The following is a 10,956-nucleotide window of genomic DNA, read 5'->3' on the forward strand; positions in this document are numbered from 1 at the left end:
GTTGGGGCAAAGTACTTTGGTTGTGTTGTGCGGGTTCCACGTTGGCGCCGGAATCTCCGGTGTTGCGCCGCACTACATCCCGCCGCCATCAACCTTCAACGTGCTTCTTGGCTCCTCCTGGTTCGATAAACCTTGGTTTCTTTCCGAGGGAAAACTTGCTGCTATGCGCATCATACCTTCCTCTTGGGGTTGCCCAACGAACGTGTGAAATACACGCCATCGGCGGCCCAATGTTCTTCTCTAACAATATGCATGCTCCAACCATTAAGGTGGTAGATCTCTCTTACTTCGGACAAGACGGACATGCATAGCAACTCACATGATATTCAACAAAGAATAGTTGATGGCGTCCCAGAAACATGGTTATCGCACAACAAGCAACTTGATAAGAGATAAAGTGCATAAGTACATATTCAATACCACAATAGTTTTTAAGCTATTTGTCCCATGAGCTATATATTGCAAAGTTGAATGATGGAATTTTAAAGGTAGCACTCAAGCAATTTACTTTGGAATGGCGGATAAATACCATGTAGTAGGTAGGTATGGTGGACACAAATGGCATAGTGGTTGGCTCAAGGATTTTGGATGCATGAGAAGTATTCCCTCTCGATACAAGGTTTAGGCTAGCAAGGTTATTTGAAACAAACACAAGGATGAACGGTGCAGCAAAACTAACATAAAAGTCATATTGTAAACATTATAAGACTCTACACCGTCTTCCTTGTTGTTCAAAACTCAATACTTGATGTTATCTAGACTCTAGAGAAACCAAATATGCAAACCAAATTAGCAAGCTCTAAGTGTTTCTTCATTAATGGGTGCAAAGTATATGATACAAGAGCTTAAACATGAGCACAACAATTGCCAAGTATCAAATTATCCAAGACATTTTAGAGTTACTACATATAGTATTTTCCAATTCCAACCATATAACAAATTAACGAAGAAGAAACTTCGCCATGAATACTATGAGTAGAGCCTAAGGACATACTTGTCCATATGCTACAGCGGAGCGTGTCTCTCTCCCATAAAATGAATGCTAGGATCCATTTTATTCAAACAAAACAAAAAACAAAAACAAACCGACGCTCCAAGCAAAGTGCATAAGATGTGACGGAATAAAAATATAGTTTCAGGGAAGAACCCGATAATGTTGTCGATGAAGAAGGGGATGCCTTGGGCATCCCCAAGCTTAGACGCTTGAGTCTTCTTAGAATATGCGAGGGTGAACCACCGGGGCATCCCCAAGCTTAGAGCTTTCACTCTCCTTGATCATATTGTATCGTACTCCTCTCTTGATCCTTGAAAACTTCCTCCACACCAAACTCGAAACAACTCATTAGAGGGTTAGTGCACAATAAAAATTAACATGTTCAGAGGTGACACAATCATTCTTAACACTTCTGTACATTGCATAAAGCTACTGGACATTAATGGATCAAAGAAATTCATCCAACATAGCAAAAGAGGCAATGCAAAATAAAAGGCAGAATCTGTCAAAACAGAACAGATCACGTAAAGATGGATTTTATTAGGCCACCAGACTTGCTCAAATGAAAATGCCCAAATTGAATGAAAGTTGCGTACATATCTGGGGATCATGCACGTAAATTAGCTTAATTTTCTGAGCTACCTACAGGGAGGTAGACCCAGATTCGTGACAGCAAAGAAATCTGGAACTGCGCAGTAATCCAAATCTAGTACTTACTTTACTATCAAAGACTTTACTTGGCACAACAAAACATAAAACTAAGATAAGGAGAGGTTGCTACAGTAGTAAACAACTTCCAAGACTCAAATATAAAACAAAAATACTGTAGTAAAAACATGGGTTGTCTCCCATAAGCGCTTTTCTTTAACGCCTTTCGGCTAGGCGCGAAAGTGTAACTCAAGTAACATCAAGAGATGAAGCATCAACATCATAATTTGTTCTAATAATAGAATCATAAGGTAACTTCATTCTATTTCTAGGGAAGTGTTCCATACCTTTCTTGAGAGGAAATTGATATTTAATATTACCTTCCTTCATATCAATAGTAGCACCAACGGTTCGAAGAAAAGGTCTTCCCAATATAATGGGGCAAGATGCATTGCATTCAATATCCAAGACAACAAAATCAACGGGGACAAGGTTATTGTTAACCATAATATGAACATTATCAACTTTCCCCAAAGGTTTCTTTTTAGCATTATCAGCGAGATTAACATCCAGATAACAGTTTTCAATGGTGGCAAGTCAAGCATATCATAGACTTTCTTAGGCATAACAGAAATACTTGCACCAAGATCACATAAAGCATTACAATCAAAATCTTTGACCCTCATTTTAATGATGGGCTCCCAACCATCCTCTAGCTTTCTAGGAATAGAAGTTTCAAGTTTTAGTTTCTCTTCTCTAGCTTTTATGAGAGCATTTGTAATATGTTTTGTGAAAGCCAAGTTTACGAGCGCTAGCATTAGGACTTTTAGCAAGTTTTTGTAAGAACTTTATAACTTCAGAGATGTGGCAATCATCAAAATCTAAATCATTACAATCTAAAGCAATGGGATTATCATCCCCAAGGTTGGAAAAAATTTCAGCGGTTTTATCACGAGCAGTTTCAGCAGTTTTAGCAGTTTCAGGTAATTTTGCGCGCTTTGCACTAGGAGTAGAAACATTGCCAAAACCAATTATTTTACCATTAATAGTAGGAGGTGCAGCAACATGTGAATCATTAGCATTGCTAGTGGTGGTAATAGTCCAAACTTTAGCTACATTTTTCTCTTTAGCTAGTTTTTCATTTTCTTCTCTATCCCACCTAGCACGCAGTTCAGCCATTAATCTTATATTCTCATTAATTCTAACTTGGATGGCATTTGTTGTAGTAACAATTTTATTTTCAATATCCTCAGGTTTAGCAGCCATTTTATTAATTAAAGAAGATTGTGACGCAGACATGTATGAGATTCGGTCTTCGACATTTGCAAGTTTAGTTTGCAACCCGTAAATCTCCATATTCAAATTTTCAAGTTGATTTCCTATATTCTTCAACAAGGTAGATTGCTCATTCATAGTTTTAGTAAACAATTTATTTTGCTCATATTGTGATTGCATAAAGCTCTTGGTGGATCTTTCAATTTCTAACATCTTTTCCTCATTAGGCGAAACATATCTACCATAAGAGCTATTATTAGCAGGATTTGGCCTAGAATTTTGAGCAACCAATGAAGCTAACGGAACATTATTAGGATCAACATTAGTCCTACCATTCACAAGCATAGACATAATAGCATCAATCTTATCATTCAAGGAAGAGGATTCTTCAACGAATTTACCTTCTTACCTTGTGGAGCTCTTTCCGTGTGCCATTCAGAGTAATTAACCATTATATTATCAAGGAGCTTTGTTGCTTCACCAAGAGTGATGGACATAAAGGTACCTCCAGCAGCTGAATCCAATAAATTCCGCGAAGAAAAATTTAGTCCTGCATAGAAGGTTTGGATGATCATCCAAGTAGTCGGTCCATGGGTTGGGCAATTTTTAACCAAAGATTTCATTCTTTCCCAAGCTTGAGCAACATGTTCATTATCCAATTGTTTAAAATTCATTATGCTACTCCTCAAAGATATAATTTTAGCGAGGGATAATATCTACCAATAAAAGCATCCTTGCATTTAGTCCAGGAATCAATACTATTCTTAGGCGAGAGATAGCAACCAATCTTTAGCTCTTCCTCTTAATGAGAAAGGAAACAATTTTAATTTTATAATGTCACCATCTACATCTTTATACTTTTGCATTTCACACAATTCAACAAAATTATTGAGATGGGCAGCGAGCATCATCGGAACTAACACTAGAAAATTGCTCTCGCATAACAAGATTCGAGTAAAGCGAGGTTTAATTTCAAAGAATTCCTTTGTAGTAGCAGGTGGAGCAATAGGTGTGCATAAGAAATCATTATTATTTGTGCTAGTGAAGTCACACAACTTAGTATTTTCAGGGGTGGCCATTTTAGCAGTAGTAAATAAAGCAAACTAGATAAAGTAAGGGATTTCTATTTTCGTGCCCTCGGGTCCTTAGTTGTACTCAGTTTTCCCCAGCTCCTTAGTTTTTCCTCAGTTTTCCCCAACTTCTTGTCTATAACCCGCAGAAAGAGCTCGGACGGAAGGAATCCCGTTTAGTTGACGTTGGTTGGTGCTGGCAAGTGGGGCCGCTGTTGGTGCCCCGCGGTGGACACGTCTCCACTTATCCGGATCATCGTGGGACCCACAACTTGTCCACGTGAGAGCGCCGGACCCACAGCTTACCCGGGTGACCGTTGCAAAATGGGAGCCCGACCTAGCCCCGCGCCCATGCCCGTGCCATTGCTTCCCCTTTCTTTCTCCGCGCCCCATTGTTCTTCTTCTCCGCCGGCGGCAGCCCTTCTCCGGCACGCGGGTGATGTCTAGTTTCTCTTCGACCTCCCGTTCTTCATGGCCGCAGTATGGACCCGTGCCTTTGACAAGATGCCCCGATCGCCCACGCCGAGAGCCTGCGAAGCGGTCGATCTGTAAGACGGACGAGAACGGCAACCGTGGACGTGAGTTCGTTGCATGCGAGAGCTTGCCATATAGAGAGGGGGATAAGGTTAGATCTCGATCCAATTTCTCTGTTTTCTCTCGATTTTCTTGTTATTCCCTCGAATTTGGGATTTAGGGTTCACGTTGTTGTTTTCGGATCTTGAAGAAATGCAGGCATTTCGAGTGGATCGATGTGTACGTTCGAGGCTTCGAGTTGCGGGAATCAATTGGCGCTAATGGGGGCGCAATTTGGGAGGGGGGACTTGCTTGTAGAGAATGCGGCGAGAGAGGAGCCGTTCCGATTAGGGACCTTCCGATTATGCCTAATGCTCCCAATGCGAGCTGGTGGAAGTGAAGGGAGAACCGAAGAAAATGAACAAGCGGTTAAGGCAGCTGATCGAGTTGAAGAAGCAAGCTAATCTGATGGCTGGTTGTTTTTTTTGTTGTATAATTACGATCGGATTCTTATCATTGCTCACCGGGCGCTAGAAGTTGTTACAAGGGATACCTAGTTACAAATCCATTATTCGGTTGGGATGTACTTGTAGTTGTTTTCAAAGTTAGTGTGTGCATTCACCGAAATTACCAAACTATATTCCCTAAAAGAAAAGGACAGCTAAAGATAGTTGATAATTGTTAGAGGGGTGACAAATAATGCAATCGCCGAAATTCGCAAAAATGTATGCCTCATGTTTATAACAAATTTATACCACTTTTAGGCCGTTTCAAAATACCAATACTATATCCCAAACTATATTCCCTAAAAGAAAAGGACAGCTCAAGATAGTTGATAATTGTTAGAGGGGTGACAAATAATGCAATCCCCGAAATCCGCAAATATGTATGCCTCATGTTTATACCAAAATTATACCACTTTTAGGCCTTTCCAAAATACCAATACCATATCCCAAACTATATTCCCTAAAAGAAAAGGACAGACTAAAGATAGTTGATAATTGTTAGAGGGGTGACAAATAATGCAATCACCGAAATCCGCAAATATGTATGCCTCATGTTTATAACAAAATTATACCACTTTTAGGCCGTTTCAAAATGGGATCCCTTTCAAAATAGGGTCCCTTCAAAATACCAATACAATATCCCAAACTATATTCCCTAAAAGAAAAGGACAGCTAAAGATAGTTGATAATTGTTAGAGGGGTGACAAATAATGCAATCGCCGAAATCTGCAAAAATGTATGCCTCATGTTTATAACAAAATTATACCACTTTTAGGCCGTTTCAAAATGCCAATACTATATCCCAAACTATATTCCCTAAAAAGAAAAGGACAGCTCAAGATAGTTGATAATTGTTAGAGGGCTGACAAATAATGCAATCACCGAAATCCGCAAATATGTATGCCTCATGTTTATACCAATACTATATATTAAGTGGCAAACTCGTCATTGCATTCTCCACCGACAGAGAGAGAGAGAGAGATTTTTTTTTTGAAGTAGAGAGAGAGAGAGAGAGATGGGTGGCCACGAAGAGAGAGAGAGAGAGACAGAGGTTGCCACGAAGAGACGGATAGGGGTATACTGCCCGTTAGATCAGTGGATCAACGGTTCGTGGAGTCGATCCGTGTGACAACGGCTCAACCAATCGGGATAAGTTTGGGCTTCTCGGAGCATTTGTGACAGTACTTGAGGGCAAAGCCGAGTAGTACTAAGAATCCAAGGGCACATAAATAGTAAATAGACTAAGGGATTCAAACAAAAGAATTACAAAATGAAAAATGTGTGTTTTGTACAATATAATTCATATTGGGCTACATCAAATTATTTGCAATTCAAATATACATGAGTGTGACAATTATGGCATCATTTAGACAAACTATGTTTTGGGAAAGATGTTTTGCAAAGGGGTTTGGGTGGAAAACCATGCATCTTCATAGCTACACTAGTGATTCCGAGAAGTGGCAATTTGTGGTAAAACTTGATTTATATATGTTTGTTAAGGTTTTCTAGGTGGCGGAGTTGCGTAGGAAGACTCCATGAGTAGTTGCCACTATGTTTTTATTTTTTGGATTTTTTTGCGCATGAAATGACTCAATTAGCTATGTTAATCTCATTTGTTGACTCTCTGTTGACCAGCTACTTGAGGGTAAAAGCTGAGTATATTGCACTTGCCGGTCTAAGTCCTCGAGGGGAAAGCGAGTACGGATAAAATTTACGTATAAGGCTCGAGGTTATAGCCGAGTACACCAAACGTCCCGGGGTTAGACTCGGGTAGCGGTGCACGCTGCAGCCGTGCATAGCGGACGCGTGTTGCCGTGCATAGCGGACGCGTGTTGCGGTACACGCCACCTTCGTCTTTATAGAGCCCCTCTTTCTCTCCCTCGACGCACGTTCTCACTGGCTCACTGCAACCGCCTCTCTTGTCCCATCATCTTCTCCACAACCGAAGAAAAAACCCCGAAGAAAACCGCCGGCGATGGAGAAGAATGAGATGCCCATTGTCGGCACATCGGCCGCCGCCCCGTCCGGGCCCCCGTCGTCTGCTTCCATCGTAGCAGCCGGCGCATCGGCCGCCGCCCCGTCCGAGCCCCCGTCGCTGCTTCCAACGTAGCAGCCGGCGCATCGGCCGCCGCCCGTCCGAGCCCCCGCCGCTGCTTCCAACGTAGCAGCCGGCGCATCGGCCGCCGCCCCGTCCAGGCCCTCGTCGCTGCTTCCAACGTAGCAGCCGGCGCATCGGCCGCCGCCCCGTCCGGGCCCCCGTCGCTGCTTCCAACGTAGCAGCCGGCGCATCGGCCGCCGCCACCGTCCGGTCCCCGTCGATTGGGACCCGTACGAACCAGATGCGAGTACGACGCGCCGGAGAACCCCTACGACACCACCATCGTTGACAACGAGCCGGAGGTAACCCTTTGTTCCCTAGTTCTTATCTCATTTCAATCATTTTGTGTTAGATCTACCGTTATTACGGTTCGTACATTCCTAGTTCAATCCTTTTTTGTTAGATCTTGCGTTATTACTTGTTCGTCTGTTCCTAGTTCGATCCTTTTGTGTTAGATCTTGCGTTATTAGTGTTTGTGATTTGCTTTTGTTTAAGATTTGTGCCGATGATGATGAATATTTGGGCATAAATTGATTCGGGGTTTGGTCGAGTAAACAATTGGTGTGTACAAATTTGTTGTGCATGATCTTTGGTTTGCTTGACTCAAATCCCGGATATAAGTGTGTCCAATGTAGCCGAGGCTACCTCTTTTTTTCGAGCCCATATTATCATGCATGATTTTTTGTTCACTCTCTGTTCCATCATCGTTGCAATTGACTCCGTGTTTTTGCACGATCTTTGGTGCTACGTGACAGGTGCAGAGCAGCGACGTCGATAGCGACGACGAGTCCTTCCACACCAAGACTCGTCACGTCCTCAGGAGGCTGCAGTCCGGCCATTACGATGGCCCTTTTGCTCGAGGCATTTACAAGTGCCCCTTCTGCAACAGGAAGCTCCGCGCCACCGACTTCAACTCCCCGGTGAACCATGCTGAATCCATTGGCGGATGTGGCGCTAGAGTTGGAAGGACCGTGAACGTGCATGCGTACATGGCCAAACACAAAGCACTTGGGATTCACTGCGCAACCTCCAAGCGAGTCACACGCGCTACCTGGAGGCGTTGAACGTGCCTCACTGCACTCTCGTATGTGACTGCTCTATCTGTAGAGCAGCTTAATTTCATGTAAATTGTAGCTTATGTTGGATCTATCGGTACTACTTTTGGATCTGTCCTGAATATATCTATGCTATGTTGGTTGCTGTATGCAGCTTATCCTATATTTTTTCTCCGGATTTGTGCCCTAGATTTCCTACCTGATTGGGTAAAAACGAAGGCATAAAGAAATGAATGGCGTTAAAAAACAGAAGGAGAAGCTGCTCTAGATTTGCTACCAATTTGGGCTATCAAATATGAATGAGATCGAGCGATAGAGAGGAAAAAGGTACATTGAAAACCGCTAATCTGGGCGGAAGAGACAGAAACCACTCGTGCCCCCGTCCCGGACCCACACGGCTCCACACGCTACGGCCCCACACGCTACGGCCACACAAACACGGCCTCGTCCCGTCCCACGCGGTCCCACACGACGCGACCCCACAAACGACACGACCCCACTCGTCGGCACGGAACGGTCAACTTAACGGATTCCTTCCGTCCGAGCTCCTTCTGCGGTTCAGACAAGGGCTTGGGGAAAACTGAGGAAAAACTAAGGAGCTGGGGAAAACTGAGTACAACTAAGGACCTGAGGGCACGAAAATAGAAATCCCATAAAGTAAATGCAAGTAAACTAGTTTTTTTGTGTTTTTGATATAGAGTGCAAGACAGTAAATAAAGTAAAACTAGCAACTAATTTTTTTGTGTTTTGATATAATGCAGCAAACAAAGTAGTAAATAAAATAAAGCAAGACAAAAACAAAGTAAAGAGATTGGGAAGTGGAGACTCCCCTTGCGGCGTGTCTTGATCTCTCCGACAACGGCGCCGTGAAAATATGCTTGATGGCGTGTATTTCACACGTTCGTTGGGAACCCCAAGAGGAAGGTATGATGCGCACGGTAGCAAGTTTTCCCTCGGAAAGAAACCAAGCTTTATCGAACCAGGAGGAGCCAAGCAGCACGTTGAAGGTTGATGGCGGCGGGATGTAGTGCGGCGCAACACCGGAGATTCCGGCGCCAACGTGGAACCCGCACAACACAACCAAAGTACTTTGCCCCAACGAAACAGTGAGGTTGTCAATCTCACCGGCTTGCTGTAACAAAGGATTAACCGTATTGTGTGGAAGATGATTGTTTGCAGAGAAAACAGTAAAACAAGTATTGCAGCAGATTTGTATTTCGGTATTAAAAGAATGGACCGGGGTCCACAGTTCACTAGAGGTGTCTCTCCCATAAGATAAAAGCATGTTGGGTGAACAAATTACAGTCGAGAAATTGACAAATAGAGAGGGCATAACAATGCACATACATGTCATGATAAGTACAGTGAGATTTAATTGGGCGTTACGACAAAGTACATAGACCGCCATCCAACTGCATCTATGCCTAAAAAGTCCACCTTCAGGTTATCGTCCGAACCCCTTCCCGTATTAAGTTGCAAAGCAACGAGACAATTGCATTAAGTATGGTGCGTAATGTAATCAACAACTACATCCTTAGACATAGCGCCAATGTTTTATCCCTAGTGGCAACAGACACAACACAACTTTAGAACTTTCTGTCACTCGTCTCGGTGTCAATGCGAGCATGAACCCACTATCGAGCATAAATACTCCCTCTTGGAGTTAAGAGCAAAAACTTGGCCGAGCCTCTACTAATAACGGAGAGCATGCAAGATCATAAACAACACATATGTAATAACTTGATAATTAACATAACATGGTATTCTCTATCCATCGGATCCCGACAAACACAACATAGAGTATTACAGATAGATGATCTTGATCATGTTAGGCAGCTCACAAGATCCAACAATGAAGCACAATGAGAAGACAACCATCTAGCTACTGCTATGGACCCATAGTCCGAGGGTGAACTACTCACTCATCACTCCGGAGGCGACCATGGCGGTGTAGAGTCCTCCGGGAGATGAATCCCCTCTCCGGCAGGGTGCCGGAGGAGATCTCCGAATCCCCCGAGATGGGATTGGCGGCGGCGGCGTCTCTGGAAGGTTTTCCGTATCGTGGTTTTTCGCATCAGGGGTTTCGCGACGGAGGCTTTAAGTAGGCGGAAGGGCAGAGTCGGAGGGCTGACGAGGGGCCCACACCATAGGGCGGCGCGGGCCCCCCCCGGCCGCGCGGCCCTATGGTGGCGGCGCCTCGTCGCCCCACTTCGTATCCCTTTCGGTCTTCTGGAAGGTTCGTGGCAAAATAGGACCATGGGTCTTGATTTCATCCAATTCCGAGAATATTTTGTTACTAGGATTTCTGAAACCAAAAACAACAGAAAACAGCAACTGGCTCTTCGGCATCTTGTTAATAGGTTAGTTCCAGAAAATGCACGAATATGACATAAAGTGTGCATAAAACATGTAGGTATCATCAATAATATGGCATGGATCATAAGAAATTATCGATACGTTGGAGACGTATCACGCTCCTATGTCCTACCGTGTAGGAAGGTCATGCCGAAATTTTCCGTGAAAACTACCGACGGATGCATGGTTCTAATGAATTATGTAATCTTACCATGCAGGCAATGATGGTTATCGAGATGAGTGAAAGCATCGTGATGAGATATCTGAAACACGCGATCATCGACATGTATGAAAATAACCGCACGGAGGTATTGTGTCCGTGCCGGAGATGCAAACGAGGGAAATGGTTTGACCCGTATTCGGGCAAATTGCAGGGGCACCTGCTCACTAATGGTTTTATGCATGGACACACTCAATGGATGAGTGATGATGGCGCGGAGGT

The sequence above is a fragment of the Lolium rigidum genome, chromosome 4, assembly GCF_022539505.1.
Source record: "Lolium rigidum isolate FL_2022 chromosome 4, APGP_CSIRO_Lrig_0.1, whole genome shotgun sequence".
Classification (NCBI taxonomy): Eukaryota; Viridiplantae; Streptophyta; class Magnoliopsida; order Poales; family Poaceae; genus Lolium; species Lolium rigidum.